Source organism: Apus apus, chromosome 3 (genome assembly GCF_020740795.1).
Source record: "Apus apus isolate bApuApu2 chromosome 3, bApuApu2.pri.cur, whole genome shotgun sequence".
In the NCBI taxonomy this organism is placed as follows: Eukaryota; Metazoa; Chordata; class Aves; order Apodiformes; family Apodidae; genus Apus; species Apus apus.
Window position 1 is genome coordinate 53,817,903 of NC_067284.1, and position 19,250 is coordinate 53,837,152.

The window sequence follows — 19,250 nt, forward strand, 5'->3', positions numbered from 1 at the left end:
AAATGTCGGGTCCTGCACTTGGGCCACAACAACCACAGCAGTGCTACAGGCTTGGGGAGGAGTGGCTGGAGTGACCAGCAGAGAGGGACCTGGGGGTGCTGATTGCCAGCTGGATGAACATGAGCCAACAGTGTGGCAAATGGCATCCTGGCCTGCATCAGGAATAGCATGGCCAGCAGGACCAAGGAGGTGATCCTGCCCCTCTACTTGTCCTTGGTGAGGCTGCACCTTGAGCACTGTGTGCAGTTCTGGGCACTGCAATATAGGAAGGACATGGAGGTGCTGGAGAGGGTGCAGAGAAGGGCAACTGGGCTGGTTAGGGGTCTGGAGAACAGGTCTTCTGAGGAGAGGCTGAAGGAGCTGGGCCTGTTCAGCCTGGAGAAGAGGAGGCTGAGGAGAGACCTCATTGCTCTCTACAACTGCCTGAAAGAAGATTGTAGTGAGGTGGGTGTTGGGCTCTTCTCCCTAGTGACTAGTGATAGGACAAGAGGAAATGGGGTCAAGTTGTGCCAGGGGAAGTTCAGATTGGATATTAGGAAACCTTTCTTCACAGAAAGAGTGGTGAGGCATTTGAACAGGCTGCCCAGGGAGGTGGTGGAGGCAAAAATGAATAGATGTGGTGCTCTGGGAGATGGTTTAGTGGTCGTGGGGGTGTAGGGCTGACAGTTGGACTTGATGACCTTGAAGGTCTTTTCCAACCTTAATGATTCTATGATTCTATTCTATTACATGATTAAATCATGGTTGTCACTATAGTGTCTTAGTGGCTGATTGGGCTGTGATGGTGGAAAAATGAAGGCCTTGCAAGGCGTTTGTGGAAAGAGATGGTCAGAAAAGAAGAACAGAACCTCACCTCATTTAATTAGCTGATTGTCAGCAGCTAGCGAGAGGAGTCTATCACATCAGCACACTTCTCTAAATTTATAGGTGCTGCTTAAAATTGCCAAAATATTGACTGAGCTACTGAAGCATGAGGGTTATTAACACAAAGACCTCCTTGCTCTATAGAAAGCTGGTGTTGGGGGGCTGAGAGTGCAGGTTCTCTGGGAATTGCCAGGAACTGCTGAGACTTCTTGTTTTTTGGCAAAAATAAGAAGCAGAGGAGGGGAGATGTCTTGGAAGTAATATAATGAGCTGGCACAGGTAAAATTAACCCTTCAGGGTGCAGAATGGATCTAATTCCTGTATGGTCAGTATGTCTGAGTGGAGTGCAACCCCTTGGCTGCACTCTGGTCTGTCCTGGGCTGAAATACTTTTGGTGGAGAGGGATGGGCTGGGAGAGCTACTGCTGGCAATTAGTGGAAGTTGAGAAGAACCATAAAATTGCTGCTGATCAGAGAGCCACTATTGGTAAGTAAGGTTACTTTTAGCCACAGTATGGGGTTACTTTAGAGATGTGGCATGGGCGAGTGTGTTAAGGAAGGAGCTGTCTTATAAGTAAGGTGACAGATTCAGCTGAAAAACTACAAGACACCTTTGGTGTCAGCCATCCAGGTACCTTCTTGGATTACTTTGGTAATTGTTTAGCTTTTCAGGAAATTTTGTTACAGAAAGACAAAGGTCCTCAAGAGTATGTCTCTCTCCTGCCATCCCCCTCTCTCCCTTTAGTCCTGTTCCCCCAGCAGAAACCACATTCAGTAGCTGGGGAAGGGACCCAGAGCTTTGTTTATGCCACAAAATAAAAGAGGACCAGTGGTGGGACTCCCACCTGGCAGCACTGCCCAGCTCTTAGCTGTCTCCCTGGCTCAGATGTCATGGATGCTCTCCTGGAACAGAGACGAGCTCATGTCCAGCATCGCTGGCTGCCATCCTCCCATGTTATTCCAGAGAGGTTTTGCATCCTGAACACCCTCATGCTACCCCCAGGGGTGTGCAAAACCCCCTTCCCTGTCATGCCACAAAGATCTCTTGTTGGCAGGCTGCAACAGAGAGCTCACACTATATTAAATACTGAAAAAAACCCACACAAAAAATAGCAATAATGTCTTTGCACTACATGGGGTGCTGCACAGGGAGCATGAGGCCAGCCTGGGGTTTGGCTTTGGGGCTGGAGGCTGTTCTCAGGCTCTCTGCTTGAGCAAAATATAGGATGAATGCACAGAAAAGGCTTTTCCTCAAGGTTTTGGGTAGAAGAGCCCCACTGAGTGAAAAGCTAGTGAGCCAGCATCTTCCTCTCTCTTTAGGGGAGTCCCATGGAGTTGTTCTTTTGTTGGGAATGACTTGGGTATGGCTGGATTTTTTTTCCATGGCTGTAGTTGAGGTGATCAGCAAAATGTCACATGCTAACATTGCTGCATTTTCAGCACCATCACAACCCAAGAGGCAGCAGAGCAAGAGCTGTGGGTGCATGGGCAGCCTCGGCTCAGCCAGCAAACCAGCATTTGAGGAAGCTCCCTGGGATCCAGGGAGCCCATGAGCTACACAAGCTCCTTGAAATCAGGCTGGCAAGCAGAGGGCTGGCCTGCAACCAGGGTGAAAGCTGCCATCAGTTCTGCTCCTGATTGAGCAACTCCCATGGATGGCAAGAGCCAGAGCTAAGCAGCTGGGTCTGGCCAAGTCCCTGAGCAAGCCCATGAGCAGAGCACACCATGTGGGTGTTCTGTCTGGAAATGACATCTTAAAAAGGATTGTCAGAACTATGCTATACCAGGGGGGCAGGTTCATTCTATACTTCTTACTTAATGGAAGTATTCTGGTTTTCTGTGAAGCTTTTCTCAAAAGTAATCAGTTTTCCTTCCTCTTTTTATTTTTTTGTTCATTAATATTTATTTATTTAGCATATTCTTTTATTTTCTAGCAAGGAACACTGAAGAAGGAAAGAGAGGCAAGACTAGGTGAATAAACAGAAAACAAAATGCTGTAAAAGCTGTTCATTAACATTTTTCATTTCAAAGCAAAATAAGCAGAGTAAAACTTGCATGAAATCCTTGCCTTTTCCTGTTTCTTACTTTCATTTTTTATTTACTTGTGACAAAGACATCATTCCACTTTTTTCATCAGGCTCATCCCAAAGATTGGGCCTGATGAAATGGCTGCACATCAGCACAACTCTTATTAGACATCAGAGAATCCCTAATGGCAAATTGTCCTGATGCTGTACAAAAACTTCTGTCAGCACTTACGTATCATTAGACACAGGAAACACAAACCCAGAGTGAATTTGGTTTTATTTTGTCCACCATTTCTAGTTTGGGTTGTTTCTCCCAAGCTTGAAGCCACGGGTGGCAAACAGGTAGAGAAAGATGGGAAGACATGGAAAGAACAGGGATGAGAGATCACATATGGCTCAAGGAAAGGAACATAGCAGGGAAGGTGATGAATGGATTAAAAAAAAAAAAAAGTAAGCCAACCAGAAAGTTAAAGAAACTTAGAAATGTGGAGGAGTTCCAGTAAAATGGGCATGAGAAACAATCTAGAAATGGTAGGCCATGATGCAGATGGTATATTTAGTTAAGACACTGGCACATTCCTCTGGTGAGAAAAGTGACAATTGTAGGGCTTAGTTCTTAATCTAACAAGGGAATTTCAACATGGGCTTATTTTTAAACATGTGAGTAATCCTTACGACTTCAGTTCAGAAAGGTAGATCCCAGCTAGTACCAAGCCTGTTGACAATGTGGACCTCATTATTAGGAAAAAAAAAAAAAAAAAAAAAAAAAAAAAAAAAAAAAAAAAGTTTTTTATCTCTTTTTAAGTCACACACTTTATTTTTCCCTGTGAATATACGTACATACCCAAATTTCTTTGGATTAACAAGGACATGGAGGAGGCTGCTTGGAGATCAGAAAATGGAGTTTGAGGTTTCCCTGGTACTGAACATGTCCGCCTGGGGACACTGCTCCTGTTGTGTCTTGCTGAGAGCAAAGCTGGGAATCGAATCCGTATGATCATTTCCAGCATGATGGAAAAATGCAAGGAGACAGTGGGACACAGGCACCTGAGACACCACATCTTTGGAAATGGGGTTTGTCTGGTGCAGAGAATATGAGGCAGGGCACAACTAGCTCTATCCCAGCCTCAAGCAACCTGTACAGACCTTGGCTTGGGGATGAAGGGATGCAGAAGACTGCATCTGAGGGTAAGCCTGGCTCTTGCATGCAGAGCTCAATTTATAATAACTAAATTTATACAACACAATTTTAATAATGTATTGATTACACCCAAATCCACTGTCTCCTCTTAAAAGTCAGCCTAGGCAGAAGTTTCACATGAGTAATTTTATTCACTGTATTTTAGAGTGGGGGGTTTTCTTGGACGGGGAGGCAGGATTACTAGTTCTGTCAGCACCCATCCTTTCAAAATGGTCACAAAATCAAATGTTTTGAAGCTTAAACTTTTCAGACACTGAGAAAAACAGTGATGCCTGGAGTCAAATGCTCAGCTTGGGAGTGAGTTGTTCCTACATGCAGATGGCCCTTCCCTCCTTTAGTGGCATTTTATTGCTTGCTGCAAGCACTGCAGTCTCCCCTGACACAGCAGATCCATGTGCTGCTCCTTAAGTGCCATTGACGCCCATCGATGCTCAAACGAGTAAATCATCATCCTCATCCCCTCTCCCTCTGCTGGGTTTCATACTGATCAACCCACTGGGTGTTCAAACAACCGCAGAAAGCTGTGCCTCGTCTTGCACGGGCTGCTCTTAGCGAACTCCACACTGTGTCAGTGCATCAACATCTTCAGGAAATTTAGGAAATTAGGATGCCTGGAGGAGTGTCCCACTGCTGGATGCAGTGTGATTTCATGGAGAGATGGTTTCTCCACCAGACATTGATGTGGAGCTGATGGAACTCACAGAAAGCCCCAAATCTGAGAGAATTTACCATCTTTAAAAAGGATCATACCCATGGCATTGGCCTTGCAGAGAGACCTGCCTGTGTCAGCCTGGTATCTTTTTGTTTAACAGGAGTTTTGAGCAAAGAGATGCAGATAGGAAGAAAATGCCAGTGGGTTACTCCACTTATTTCTGTCAGACTGATGTGAGCAATTTCCACAATGCTCTGCAATGAAAAATTTCTTTTTGAAGATGGTTAAAACCAGTGAGATTTGGCCAGTCTCTCCTCCTCCTTTTTTCAGTGACATCAGAAGTCACTGAAACTGATGGCAGATAAGGAGATATCCATTAACTGCATTCCTGGAAATATACATCAATTTGCATCTGAGTTTGCAAAACCTTCCCAGGAGCAGTGAAGGACTACAAAGCAGTTGGAGAAGTGACTGAAATAAAGCAAGTCAGGATGCTCAAAAAATATATAGCAGTGTTGCAAAACAAGGGAAAGTGACTTGAGTTTCATTTTAATTAGTATAAAAAGCCCTGCCCATATTTATGCAAGTATTTTATGCAGTCTTAGATAGAGGTTACTGGCAAGAAGTGCTTTGCCATAGCTTGCTGCTATGCAGCTGGCAGTGGGAGCTCAGAAAAAGAAGGCACCAGCTCCTCTAACACCCCAGCCCTGAAATCTGGATTAGATGGCAGTGGTTTAAAAAGGCCAGGCAGGAGCAGCAGCCTTCTTTACAAGAGGGTTATAACCAGTGGTGTGGGGTGGTGGTGACAAGGAGGTAAATTTTGGGCTAGAAATCCCCTGCAGCACCTCTCAGATGTCTGCCTCGAGTCACCTTTGAGGGCAACATTTAAAGGCGTGCAGAAGGCTGGTGGCACTGAACCAGCCTGCCCATCCTGCCAAAACTTACCTCTTCTTCCTCCTCAGACCTTTACTATGGGGTGAGGAAAGCGAGGTGGGGGATCGAATGGCACGGCAGAACTTCAGAACCCCCCCAAAAAAAAAACCCCCAAACCCAAGACCGGCCTTGGATGCCGGTTTATTCCGGGGAACAGGCATCTCCCCAGTGCGGTCCGGGCCAGAGTTGCAAGACCCTTCACAATGCCCCTGCAAGGCGGCTCGTAGGGATGCGTGGCTCATTTCCCCCCGCCCTCTCTCCCCGAGCCCCCTGCAGCAGGCAGCGTGCACCCCCCCGGCAGCTCCCGGCCCCCTTTCCCAGCTCCATCCCTCCAAGCCCAGCTGCTCCGGGTGCTGCTGCAGCTCCCGCTCCTGCTGCTGCCGAGCGGAGCAGGGGAGGGACATCGTGACGCACCCTGTTGGTATTACAAGACTTCACCAGCTATTTATAGGCCCCCGCCGACCGCAGAAGGCTCTTGGCCTCTCGTTTTCTCCCTCCCTCCCTCCTTCTCTCGCTCACTGGCTTTAGCTCAGCGCAGGAGGGGGGAGCAGAAGAAACGCTGTAAATAAACCGGCGGCTCCAAACACGACATTCCCGAGCCCTGCAAAGTTTCGGCCCCTCCACTATCGAAATCACCTAGCAGGTCATTTTCAGCACACCAGCTTTTTGCTCTGGTGTTCTTTCCTCGCAGCTTTTCAGCTTGGATTTCTTTCTCTTTTTGCTTTGTGGGTTGGGGGTTTTTTGTTGTTTTTTTTTCCTTTCCCACTCTGTCTTCGTGCAGTTCCACTTCCCAGTTCCTGGCATTGGCTTGGCTACTCCTCAGCAGGGCTGGATGAAGTCCAGAGAGAGGGAGTCCTCTCTATTGAGCTTGGCAAATTTCCCCTGTTCCTGCCAAGCACTTCCCTGTGTGTCTTTTCCCAATCCCCAGGCTGTGCTCTGACTCTTATTTCGCCCTACAATGTCTTCCAGTGCCCTCCTGACCACAGCAGGGCCAGGCTCCAGCTCCCACACTCACTCTCTGAAGGACAGACCCACTGGTCCAGCAGCCTCATCACCCCCACACATGTCTCCAGCCCCTGCCCATTTCCACGCTGGTGAGTGAGTCGATGAGGACCAAGCTGTGACACGGATGGGAGTGGTATCCCTGCGCTGATCCTGGGTGCTACTTCAGTGTGGATAACCATAGCCATGAGCTTGGAACGAGCGTTGCAGGAGCACAGCCCGCCCCAGCTCAGGGCAAATGTGGCATTTAAAACGTGAGTAAAAATTTCAGTACACTGGGAGATAGCCAGTGAGGTAAAAACAAGTAATAGTGTCCACAGCGAAGGCATCAGTGGAGAAGTAAAGCCATTTATAATCACTTCAGTGAAGTGAAAAATAGAGGTCACTGGAGGTGCACATCCATTCTTTTTTTTTTAACAAAAACAATGCTGATTTTTCACAATATTTATTGTCAGAAGCGTTTCTAATAGAAACACTCCCACCTCCATGCAGGCCCTCAGGTTTACAACAAAGGTAGGAGAGGACAACTGTGGGAATTAATTCTGTAGCAAGAAATATTCCTTCTGCTTTCCCATCGAATTAACCATTGCCCTACCCGACAGACTCCGTTCCTTGCAGCTCCATCAGCACTGCTGAGATAAAGCAATCAAGGGGTGGTGGTGTCTTCTCAGGGGAGATGAGTCTTATCCTTAAGGAAATCACTTCACATCTATGTTTCTGTATGGCACCCTGCTCCATGCTTATCTAGTCTCACTTGCAAGCTCCAGGGCTGTCTCCTGCTGCTGAGGAGGGATGTTCAGCACCACGCCCGACCATATCCCCTGGGGAATTTGAGGCCTGGGTCTTTCTGAGGGCCTGGGAGAGGAACTACATGCCCAATTGCAAACAGCTAGTCCCAAAGCTAATGTATTCTGCTTTTTTTAAATAATTATTTTTATTTTTACAAAATAGCTTATTGAAAAAGGATATATATAATTCAGGCTCTATATTTGAATTTGACGATGATGCTTAGCATTTGGCCTTAAAACAAGAGCACATCACCTTCTCTTGACCAGCTCATCCCTTCTCAACCTTCTGATTGTGTTTTTAAACCAAGAGCCACAAGGCTCATGGTAAAGACATCTTACTGGGAGCAGCATCATGACCTGGTTTTATGGGCTGTGCGTGCCTGGGTCTGAAAATTGGGTAAGAGAAAGAAAATTCTTATTGCTACTATGCAGCTCCTTTAGAGGTCTGACAAAAATTTTGTTTTCTGTCCCTGCTAATGTAAGCAGGCTGCCACTGGTTAAAAACTGATTGATGGAAAGGGGATGGGAAGTGTCCTGGCACAGGGAAAGCATCCCTTCTCATATGATCATGCTGGAGGGTGCACGCTGTGATACTGAAAAGCCATGTAACCCATTGTTCTCTCTCCTCACACCACTCCTCTGCAGAGATTAAAGCCTACAGACCCCTTTTCAGAGGTGAATCAGCACATACGGATTCCCCTTGGATTCCCTCCTGTACATAGGCATTTCCCTCAGCTCACCAAATGCTGTGCCACAACCGACAGCCAGGACACTTGGGTTGTGTATCCTTCTCCACTTGGAGATGATCCAGCCATGCCTTGAGAACTGCATGGTCACCCTGGAAATGTGGGATAAGCCAGTAATATTTCAGGATGCCTCTGGAAGGCTGTTTTGAAAGTTAATCAAAACTAACAGGCTACACAGGAATATTTTGGTTTATTCTCCAATTTTTGGTTCTTCAGTTTTGGAGAGGCACATTGATGAACCATAAAAGCAAATTATCTCTTGTCAAGGTTTAATGCTGGGCCAGCAATTAAACTAATGACAGATGCTCTCTATCAACCCCTCTCCCTTCCCAGAAAGGGAAAGGAAAGAGAATAAGGGAGAGGGACTTACGGGCTGGACACTAAACAGCTTTATTGAAACAGTAACTGTGAAAAAGAAAATAATGAAATATATACAAATATATACAAAGCAAATATCATGCTCACTCCCACAATAATGCTCACATCACCACTGAGGCTGCAGGGCAGGCCCTGGGAAAGTCCCAGGCTCGACTCATGGACTGAGCATCAGACAGGAACTGGATTCAGGAATGCATGAGTTGGGATCAAAGGAAGAAGAAAAGACAGAGTCCTCCTAGGACACTGGCCATGGACAAAGGGAGCTCGACCCTTGTGACCCCTCAGATTCATATTGAGTATGACGTGCATGGGATGGAATACTTCATTTTGTGAATTTTGGGTCACCTGTCTGGTCTGCTCCTCCCCACAGGAGGGTCACGGGAGTGAGCTCTTTTCTGCCCTTTTGTTTCCAGCTTATAAGAAATTTAGCAGAACCAAGCAGTGGCCTTGGTTCTGCATACCATTCTCCAGCAGGAACTATAAACACCAAGTGCTATCAGTCCTAGAAGGAGACACTGACTGAAAAACATGCTGTTAATTGCAGAAAGTGTGGTCTCTTAGAGGAGACCTAACTGAAAAGTAAAATCACTAAAAAGAAAATTGTTTCTGTCCTGGCTCAAACCAGGACATTCCACCCCTTATTCTATACCATTTGCATCATGTCCAGGTCACTATGGCTTTGTGTTCCTGAAATACATACATACAAAGATCATTAGTCCATCTTTCTACATAAAAGTTCATTAAGTTAATTAAGTTCATGATTGCAGATTTCCATCTATCATAGCAGTCTCTCAGGGCTGGTATGGAAGTTCATGCCCATGGGCTACGGATTACAGATGTCAACCTTGAGGAACTTACTGGATGCCACTTGCCTCAAACCAGGGCATCCCACCACCAGCGTGGATCCAGCCTTGACCTTTCTGCAGCATAATTAGAACATAAAAGCACTTTGCCAGATTGCCATGTGCCTGAAATGGTTCCTTTCATTTATACCCCACTTTCTGCCAGGACCAACATGTCCTGGTGGTTGTGCTCATCATAAAATGTAGGTCTCCTGTGAGAAAATCCTGATTTCGAGGGACTTGCAACTAGACTGAGCTGGACCACCACCTCATCGGATGCAATTTTTGCTTAAACTCAGCATGTTTGTTCACAGACAACTTGGTTTTCTGGAGCTTTAATGTTTGAAATTCTCTCACTGGATACCTCCTACAACGAAATCTTGCTCTTACGGACCACACGAAAGCATCCCTGCTACCAGCACTTCATGTTCAGCATTTGAGAAAGGAATTGTGCTTGTTTTGTTGCTGTTATTTATGGTATTTTTGTCAGTGTTCCAGTTCTGCCACTCCATTCCTAAGCAGAGAAAACCATACGGGCTCTGCCCTGAACAGGCTGCAGTCAGATGATGGCTGGCAATACTATGGTGCTGCAGGTAATCTTCATGCTTCCAGCACACTTGGCTGTGGGATTTTGCTGCTACCTGCTATGATAAATGTATGGTGGGGGGGAAAAAAATAGAAGAACATTTTTAAACTATGGTTTGGACTTTGGACTGAAGAGTGTTCAGTATTGTAGTTTAATATAATAAGTATCACATGGTCTCTGGCAGTGGAATAATGCAAGCAGCTCAGCACATTATACATTCATGTATTAGATCAGAAATGTTTGTAAACCAGGCAATAAAGCTGCTTGAGCAGAAGTGCTTACAAGCTATTAATGAAGTAATCTGAGTTTTAAAATTACATTAAAAGTTGGGTGTTTGACACCAGAGGGCCGAAAGCATTAACCAACAGAAGCAGTAAAGGTGTAGGAGCAGCTTACAAACACGTGTGTAAACATCATGCTTAGGGGAGAAAAAACATTAGGGTTTTCTTTTTTTCCTTTAGGTAAAGGAGGGTCTGTTTTCTTGCAACAAGAGCTCTGGATCTTCTCTAGGGTTTCTTTGCTAAGCAAAGGGAACGGGAACGTGATGTTAGACTGCTGGACCATACACATTAGCCTGATTATGTGATGGTAGTAATAACATTAAACTTAAATCTCAGTCTTTTAAACTGCACAATTGCACTATATGTCCTGCAATAAACCTGGTAATTTTCACGTGACTATTTAGAAAGATGAACGTCATTTAAGAAAAGCAAGTATATTACACTGGTGTACCTTTGTTTCCAGTTGGACGTAAGCATCACCAACGGAGAAAGAATTAATAGCATCTGAAGATCTAAGTGAAATGGTTAAAAAAGTGACTGACTGCATCTCGGCACACAGTATATTTGCTAAATTCAGATGGTCTCCAAGAATCTATAAGCTCATTGCAGCTGGACAGTGTTTATAGACATATGGCAGAGGATGGTTTTCAAAGGAATTTAAATATTGCAGGGAGCGGTTTTATATTCCAGGGCCCCAAGTTTGCTTTGTGATAGAGATTTACTTTCACTGCTGCTCAAGAAAGGAGCCCTCTGTTCAGGGGGAAATGCAGAAGGTGTGAAGCGAACAAGTAAAATGTTACGTTTTCCAGCCCTGGCACAGCAAAGGAACAGGAAGAGGCATGGCAGAAAAGAGGCAAGACAGGATAAACAGGAGAGCTACATGGCCTGAACAAATCAGACACATAACACAGATTTGTAGTCCCTGAGTCAATGGACATAAACAAATACCCTGTAAGATGACTGTGTTTTTGAGATAAAATTTTGCTTTCCATGAATATCCTCTAAAATGGGCTTAAAATTCTTTCCATAAACATTTCTGGCTGCTAATCTAATTGACTGGAATGTTTTCAAAAAGCAAACACAACTGAAGGAAATTCACTGCTTTTATTCACATATAAGTGAACATTTGCAGATTTTTAAAGGTATTCCCCGAGGTCAACAACTAAGTAAACAACCTCATTTTGTAAACAGCTATCATGCGCTAAAAAAGCCAGTCTTTGCATGAAACCCTCCACCAATTAATCTCAATTATGCTCAAAAGAACAAACATTTTTAGCAAGTGTTCCTTTGAACACAATATACACCTTCTGACACTCCCTGGGAGGTGGAGCTGAAAGCGAAGTTTATGTCACCAGGGCACCTGCACAGGGATCAAAGATTCCTGCCTGCTTGAGATGTGCATGGATGCAAGTGGATAGGGATCAGGCCCCTCTAGCCAGACCCTGATTGGATTTGGGCTTTGAAACCTCAAATTCATGGGCTTCAGGGAAATTAACCCCATTCACTAGAGTGGGAGAGCTGCACCAAGATTTTGGGGACCTACCCTGGACACAGGCACACTATGCACCTCGAGCAGACCTGGTTGACCAAGTTCCTTTTACTTCAAGTTTTGCGGTTTGTCTCTTTCTCTCTAGCAACTTCTGTAGCAGCAGCTGTGGAAACCTCCAGGTAAAGCCAGAGCCAAACCCAAGGCGTGCAAACCTTCCTCCGGAGTTTTGCACCACGCGCAAATTACAGAGGGCGAGCTACCGAGTTTATGAGCCAAGCCTTGTCTAAGTGGCACTAGTTTAACTGTAAATAGTTTGTTAACTTCTAAACCCAGTCTAACTGGAGAGTAGCTCAGCTCAGTTCAGCTGAAGCCAACACACTCCCAAACAACCGAACTCGCCAAACCCAAAATAAACCACCTCAAACTGAAACCACCTTCATCAGCAGGCTGCGTTTCCCAACTTCTTCTCTGCAACTGTGAAATTGATTTTTTTTTAAAGTGAAAGCCGAGCTCTTCATGTAAAATTGCTTCCTCGCCAGCTCTGGCCCTGAAGAAAAACTGCTGTATATTGGGAAAGCTGCAGCCCCGCAAGGGTAGGGAACGCTGCCTCGGCGGCTGTCTCTGGGAGTGCACCTCGGCTGCAGGTTGTAGCAGCACAGCAGGATGGATGATTGCTCACAGACTTTCACCCTCCAGAAGCAATCGTGCCCGAACTCATCAGCACACTTTCTGCCTCAATTCCGTTAGAATATTGCTGTTGAAGAAAGACACGACTACAAAAAGACAATCTACCCTGATATTGCACCCCTTTCAGTTCTCTGGAGAGGTGTGTGTATATATATATATACACACATATATATATACATATATACACACACACACACATATATATATATAGTGTGTATATATGTATTACTGGATAGTAAATATTATTAATTTTATTATTTTATTTGCCAAATTGGAGAGGATGTGATGCAAAGCCCTCTTTTTGTGCAGCATTTGGAAGTCACGGAGCATGAATGAGCGCATGAACATTGCTTAAGGTTGTAAAACCCTGCAAGTATTTTAACCTGTTACCATAGCAGGGAAAAAATACTACTACAGATCTTAAATTCTCTGCTTTTGCTACCAGTTAAAATATGAGGATAACTTCTTGCTTCATGCAGCTGATGAGCAGAACAGTGGCACTCCCCAGGAAACTCCTGGGGCTCTCAGCATGATGAAGTGGGTGCTGAAAGAAACCCCAAAGGCATTAAGCCAGGTATGCTTCATAGTATTTGGGGGCAAAATTTTAACATTAGTTTCCTAAAATTTACTGTGTGCTAGCGCTAAATGCACAGGAAGACACAGGACCCCACTTTCTGCTCCTTCTTTGATGAAAGAAAAATGCCACTCAAACCCTACTACATCTGTATGACACCACTTCTTCTTTTTCCTGACACGATGGCCTTACTGGTCTCCTTTTCCTCTACCTCTCAGAGCAATTTGAGTCCTGTTCATCCTGCATGTCTTGCAACACACTAAGGACTAGAGGACAGCTGGCAGGATGATGCCATAGATGCTAAGAGACAACTCAGAAGGCCATTTTTTGGTGTGTGATTTAACATTCCTGCTTCAAATGAGGAACTGTGACATCTCTACTCCGGCTCCTTGGATCTTGACAAAAGCAAGCAGGAAAAAAAACTGTAATTAGTCCCACTATTTCTAAAGTGAAAAAAAAAAAATTATCACAGGCTAAAGTTTTTCAACTCTTCAATGACTGTGGATGCCAAAATAAGAAAAAAAAAATATCTGTATTTATAGCACGCTGTCCAGGAAACAAATTTTAAAAGCACACACAACTGTGTTTTTGCAGACTGGGAAAATGGCAATGCAGTCCCCTTATTCTGATAGAGCTATCTCACTATCTTACAGAAGTCTATCCAGCATTTTATGCTGTTACTGCAAAAAACCTCAGGTGTTAGTTTAAGAGTTTGTATGCAGAGATGAAACACAATTTGAGTATCTGACTTCTTCTGCCCGGACTAAAGTTTTGGTAAGGCTCCAGTATTTGTTGGAAGCTCCTAGCGGGCATTACTTCTTCACTCTACCCAAAATAAATTCATCCAAGATTAATCATTTGTGGAAACAGTGTTGCTTTTTCACATCACCGATACTGCTCCTGTCGATTCCCCCCAGCAGTACCAGGTGAACTCCACTTCGTAACACAGCTGTCAATGCTACCACGTTTATTTTTTCGCTCATCTGGTCAAATTCTGACATCGCATCAGAACCCGAGGTGTGCTTTGTTCCCTAAAAATCTGTCAGGGGAAAAAGGAGAGAGAAAAAAAAAAAAAAAAAAAAAAAGGGAAAGATGGAGGAGGGAGGCGAACATATTCAGACACTGAGCCGTGACACCTGCCAAGCACACGCAACCCCCAGCTTCCCGCTTCCCACCCCGGGGTCCCGGAGGGAAGCCCAGCCTTTCACAGCCGAGCGGGACGCACTCACCCCCCGCCTCACGGAACCCTGGGGGCTGCAAGGGACCTCTCCGAAGGACCATCGAGTCCAACCCTCGGGCTTTTCTCACCTCCCGCCCGGCCAACCCTCCCCGCCCGCTGCCAAGCGGGGCCGCCCCGGCTTCCCCTGGAGCAGCTCCCGTCTCCTTCCTCCCCCGGGAAACGACCTTGGCCGCGCCGCGCTGCCCGGGGCCAGCCCCGCTCCGCCCCGGACCCCCTCCCCCCCCCCGGCCGCCGGCCCCGCTCCGCAAGCAGCCCCGGGGGCGAGTCCTGCCCCTCCCCGGGGTCTCGGAGGCGCCGGGCCCGCTCCTCCCGCCTCCCTCGCTGAGGTAACCCCCGCCCGCGCCGTCACACCGGAGCCAGCTCGCTGCCCCCGCCCGGCGCCCTCGGGGCCGGGCCGGGCCGGGCCGCCCGCCGGCTCCAGTCACGCTCCCGCCCCCGCCCCCCCGCTCGCTGCGTGACCCCCTCCCGGGGAGGGGGCGGGAGAAGGCGCTGTTTCTCCCCCCGTCCCCGCGCGATTGGGCCGGGCCGGGCCGCCCATCAAGCCCGCTCCCCAGCAGGGGTTGGCTGCGGCGGCCGCCCCGGGCGCAGCGCCCGCCCCCGCGGGGCTCCCCCCCCCCCCCAGCCCTCCCCGGCACTTCGCGGCGGTGTCCTCAGAAGACTCATTGGGGCCGAAGGGGCCGCTCCGGCGCCGGCGGCAAACCTGCGCCGCTCATTGGCCGGCTGCCACGCCAATCGGCCGCGCCGCGGTACCCCATTGGCTGGCGGGGCGCCCGGGGGGCGGGGCGAGCTGCCCCCTCCTCCCCCTCCCCCCCCCATCCCCCCCCCCACCACATCCCTTCCCTGCGCGGTCCCGCCCTGTGACTAAACTCCCGGGTGTGAGTCACGGCGCGGCCCGGCAGCGCCGGTAAATGCCGTGTGCGGGCGGGCGGCGCTGCCTGGGCTGCCCCGGCCCCCTGTGCGCGGGCGGCCGCCTCCCCCGCCTCCTCCTCCTTCTCCTCCCTCGGTACATGGCTGGCGGGCCGTACTTGTCACGCTGTCACCTCCTCCCCGCCGGCGACGGCCCCAACTTCCCCCCCAGCTCGGCTGCCGCCGCCGCCCGGGGCCACCGCAGCGGCATGGGATAGAGCGCGCTCGCCTCAGCGCTTGGCCGCCGCCTCCGCCGCGCAGCCCGGCGCCCCCGCCGCACGCTCCTTCTGCATCCCCACCTCCTGTTTAAACTCCTCACCCCTCCGTGTGTGTCTGTCTCTGTCTGTCTGTGTGTGAGTGTGTGTGTGTGTGTTTGTCGCCACCGCCACGTCCCCTCTTGCCGTGGACCCCCCCCCCCCCCCCGTCTCCCCGTGTAGCCCCTTCAGCGCCTCCTCCCTCGCCGCGGAGCCCCCCGGAGCGGGTGAGTGCCGGCACAGCCCTCCCGGGCTCGCTCCTCTTGGCTTTCCCCGGGGATGGAGGGTTGGGGAAGGGGGGCGGGGGGTGTTTGGGAAGGGGGTGGGGGGTCGGGCAGAGGCAGCCCCCGGTTGTCCGGTGTTCTCCGCTGGCTGCCAACTGTTGGAAAGTTGGGGGCATTCCCCTCGCGGGCAGCGCCGGCCGGGAGGTGCCTTCCTGGGGGGGGCTGGGGGGGGATAGAAAATAAAATAACACTAAAAAAAAAAACACAACACCAAACCCCACGCCAGCAACCAACCCCCCAAAAACCCGGCGTCGTTGCCAGCTGCAAATGCGTGTCATGCTGCCGATGACACATTTGGTCGTGATTTTTTATTTATTTTATTTTATTATTTTATTGTGTTTTATTCCGCCCCCTCCCTCCCCCGCCCCCCGTTGAGACCGCGGCTGGTGTCCAGGGGCAGGGGGCTCCCGGCAGCCGGCCAGGGTGGAGCGGCGGGCCAGACCCCTCCGGACCGGGCTCCAGCCGCTCTCCTTGGAAAACCAGGGAAACCCACGGGTCTTGAAATTTCGTTTCCAGGTGCACCATCCTTCTCCCCGCCCTGTCGTGCCTGGATGTTTCGGTATTACCTGAGCTCGACTTGGCATGGCAGGAAAATGGGTGTATCGTAGGGTGAAGCCGCAGTGGGGGGGGTGGGGGAGGTTTGGGTGGCTTGGAATGATCCTGGGAGCACTCGGTGTAAAATGGTTATGTCTCCGTTTCGTTGCTATTGATTTTTTTTTTTTTTTTCCCCCTCCTTAATGTATTTTTAGAAATGTGAATATGGTGTATGTTCTCATGTGCTGTACATTCAGGGTAGATAAAATAAATCAGGTACCTGGAAAACCCCCCTAGCAAGCACAGCAGCATTTCCACATGCAGGACATCTGAAGCTTTAGTACTTTGCTGGGTTTAGTTATTAACGTTAACTGCTCAGTCTTTTTAATTCATATCATATGGAAACTTAATTGCTGAATCGAAGGTTTACCAAACCTTGTAGGACTCCAAAAATCATCTTTCTCAGGCATCTGAAAAATGAATCTACTGAACTTTCATAAAGAGGAAAGGCCAGCATCATTCTGAGAATCCTCCATGTGAAGTTTCTTTTTTTTTTGAGGCAAGCATTCTTGTAAATAAGAGGTAGTGAAGTATGGCTTCGGTGAGTTACTCCTTAAATGCAGTCTTAAGTCTGCTTAAAATAATTAAACTTCTGGAGGAAATGAAGTCTTTAACAAATCTTGTCTTGCTTCTGTTTTAAAGAGAGGGAGGGGCAACAACAAAAAAGTCAGCCCTGAGGTTGGTAACAAATAGAAAAATCAGCCCTTATCCCAAGGAGTAACTTGCCCAGCACAACCCAGAAACTTCCTAAGCGCCTGTGATTTTTGCCTTGGTGGGGTGTCCTTCAGCTGTGGTCTCTTAAATCAGTATGAAGTGGGTCTGCCTCTCCTCTGGTACTCATTTAGCAGCAGCGGAACTTCATTAACTGTTAGGGAGCGGATTTGCATTCGTGTGAAAAGTGATCAAGAAGCCCATGTTTTCAGAAAGGCCCCTTTGGAAGTGACGTGAGAGGCTCTGATTCCTCCTCTCATCAGGCCCAGTTACGCCACCCTGACTCACACTGAGTGGTACTTTACTGCGCAAGCACTCCCTGCCATGCTTGTATGACTACTTGTGTACTACAGTACCAAGCTGGGTGAGGTGGACTGGGGCTTATTTTTCTTCATTATTCTTTTTTTTTTTCCCTTCCCTTGAAATAAGTATATATTGGATAACTCTTTTTTATTGGGCCATGACGAAGACTTCTGAGGATTAAATGTAAAGCTGCTCTGTCAAGTGACCGTACCTAAAAAACCCCTTAATACTTCTGTGCTACCAGTGAAGCAGGCAGGTAAGTTTTTTGTGTTTAGCTTTGCCTTGTTGCTATGGAAAGTAGGAAAAAGACTGAAGAATTCATTATCTTGTCTTGAAATTCCTCTATGCCTGAGGGAATCCATACCTACGTGCTGTGTTCAAGTTGGGGGTTGGTTGTTTGTTGTTTTTTTTTTCTTCCCTTCCTTCTCCAGAACCACCCCCCAAACATTCAGGTTGCATTGTTTAAATGTTTGGTATTGAAATCACGGGCAACAGGATCAGGCCCTCAGTTGTTTTTCTTTAAAGAAGTTGATAATGGTTTGGATGTGATGTTGTAGAAAGATAATATTATCTGGTGTGTCCACAGCTGAGATCTGCTGTCTTGTTACAATCTCAGAAGAAAGCTCTGTACTAAGCAGCCTGTAAAGAAAACATATCTAACACACACAGCACAACTGTCTTCTGCCTTCATGTTCTTATTTATAAATCTCTTGAAAGTTTGCTTGATACTCTTTCAGAACAAGACACAATGATTTCATGTTTGTTTCATGTTTTCACTTCCTTGTATGACTGTGTTCATTGCTAAGCTTTTGTGTCACTGATTGAGATGTTATTGTAATTAACATTAATTATGCAAACTAGATTGTTTTAGATGCTCTCCAACTCTGTATTGATACTCTCAACTTGTTTGTTGAACAAATATCCGCACATTTCACCATTCCCAGAGAAAATAGATTAACCAGTTCCAAATTAATAGATGCATGGGAAACCACAGCAAAATTAAGCTGTTTTAGCTCAAAAGGCACATTGAATCTTGATGGAGACGATGAATACAATGTGGTTGGATCTGAAACATCAGGGCAGGGTGAACAGGGGGGAGCAAGAAAGCAGACTAGGTACAGCCATTCAGGGAGGGTGTTTGCATCGCGGAGTTCCACCACATTCCTTCCAGATAGATGGTACTAGATTAATTGGGCCAAATTCTGCAGTTCCTAATTGAGCAAAACTCTCACTGAAATATACTGGAGCTGTCTGCTTGCTTGTGGACTGCTGAATTTCTTCTGAGAAATGGAGAAAAATGGCAGAGTTTTCTTCATTAATTATTTAGGACATTTTGGGTTTTAGACTCAAAGGGAATACCTTCCTATAGTTTGGTTTAGAAGGTGTTCCAAGTTTGGTAGGCCTTTTAAAGAAAAGCTTATTAAAATATCTTTGAAATATACATTAACTTTAAAAATATTCCCTACAGCAATGGTAACATTTTACTGTTTTTTTTAATAATGTTAATTATAGTAACATTCACAAAAGTCTCTATGTCTGATTCTGAATAACCCCCTTGAAACACTTTGAGCTGAGAAGGACTGTAGAATCTCTCCCTAGAAATTGTAATTGTTGCAATACTTATATGTTGCATTGTTGTGTACTCTTAGGAATAAAAAAAAAGTAGGGATGGAGAGAAGAGTTTAAATGAGAGTTTGTTGTCACAATATCAAATCTGAAAATATATAAGCTTTCTATAAGCAGTTGGGAGAAATCTCCCAGTCACTTGCTGTTGTTCCTGTGGGGGACTTTAACCTCCCAGACATCTGCTGGGAATACAACACAGCAGAGAGAGAACATTCTAAGAGGTTCCTGGAATGTGTGGAAGATAACTTCCTCACACAGCTGATAAGTGAGACGACCAGGGAGG

At 47.1% G+C, this 19,250-nt stretch overlaps 1 protein-coding gene across 2 annotated transcripts in view; it reads left to right on the top strand.

Moving 5' to 3' along the window:
* Positions 1 to 15,190: 15,190 nt before the first annotated feature.
* The window catches only part of SERTAD2 (SERTA domain containing 2), an 84,921-nt gene continuing 80,861 nt past the window's right edge, over positions 15,191 to 19,250 (top strand). For both annotated transcript variants that reach the window (XM_051614928.1, XM_051614929.1), the window contains exon 1: positions 15,191 to 15,676. The gene's annotated coding sequence lies outside the window, so the exon portion shown is untranslated. The remainder of the gene's footprint in view (positions 15,677 to 19,250) is intronic.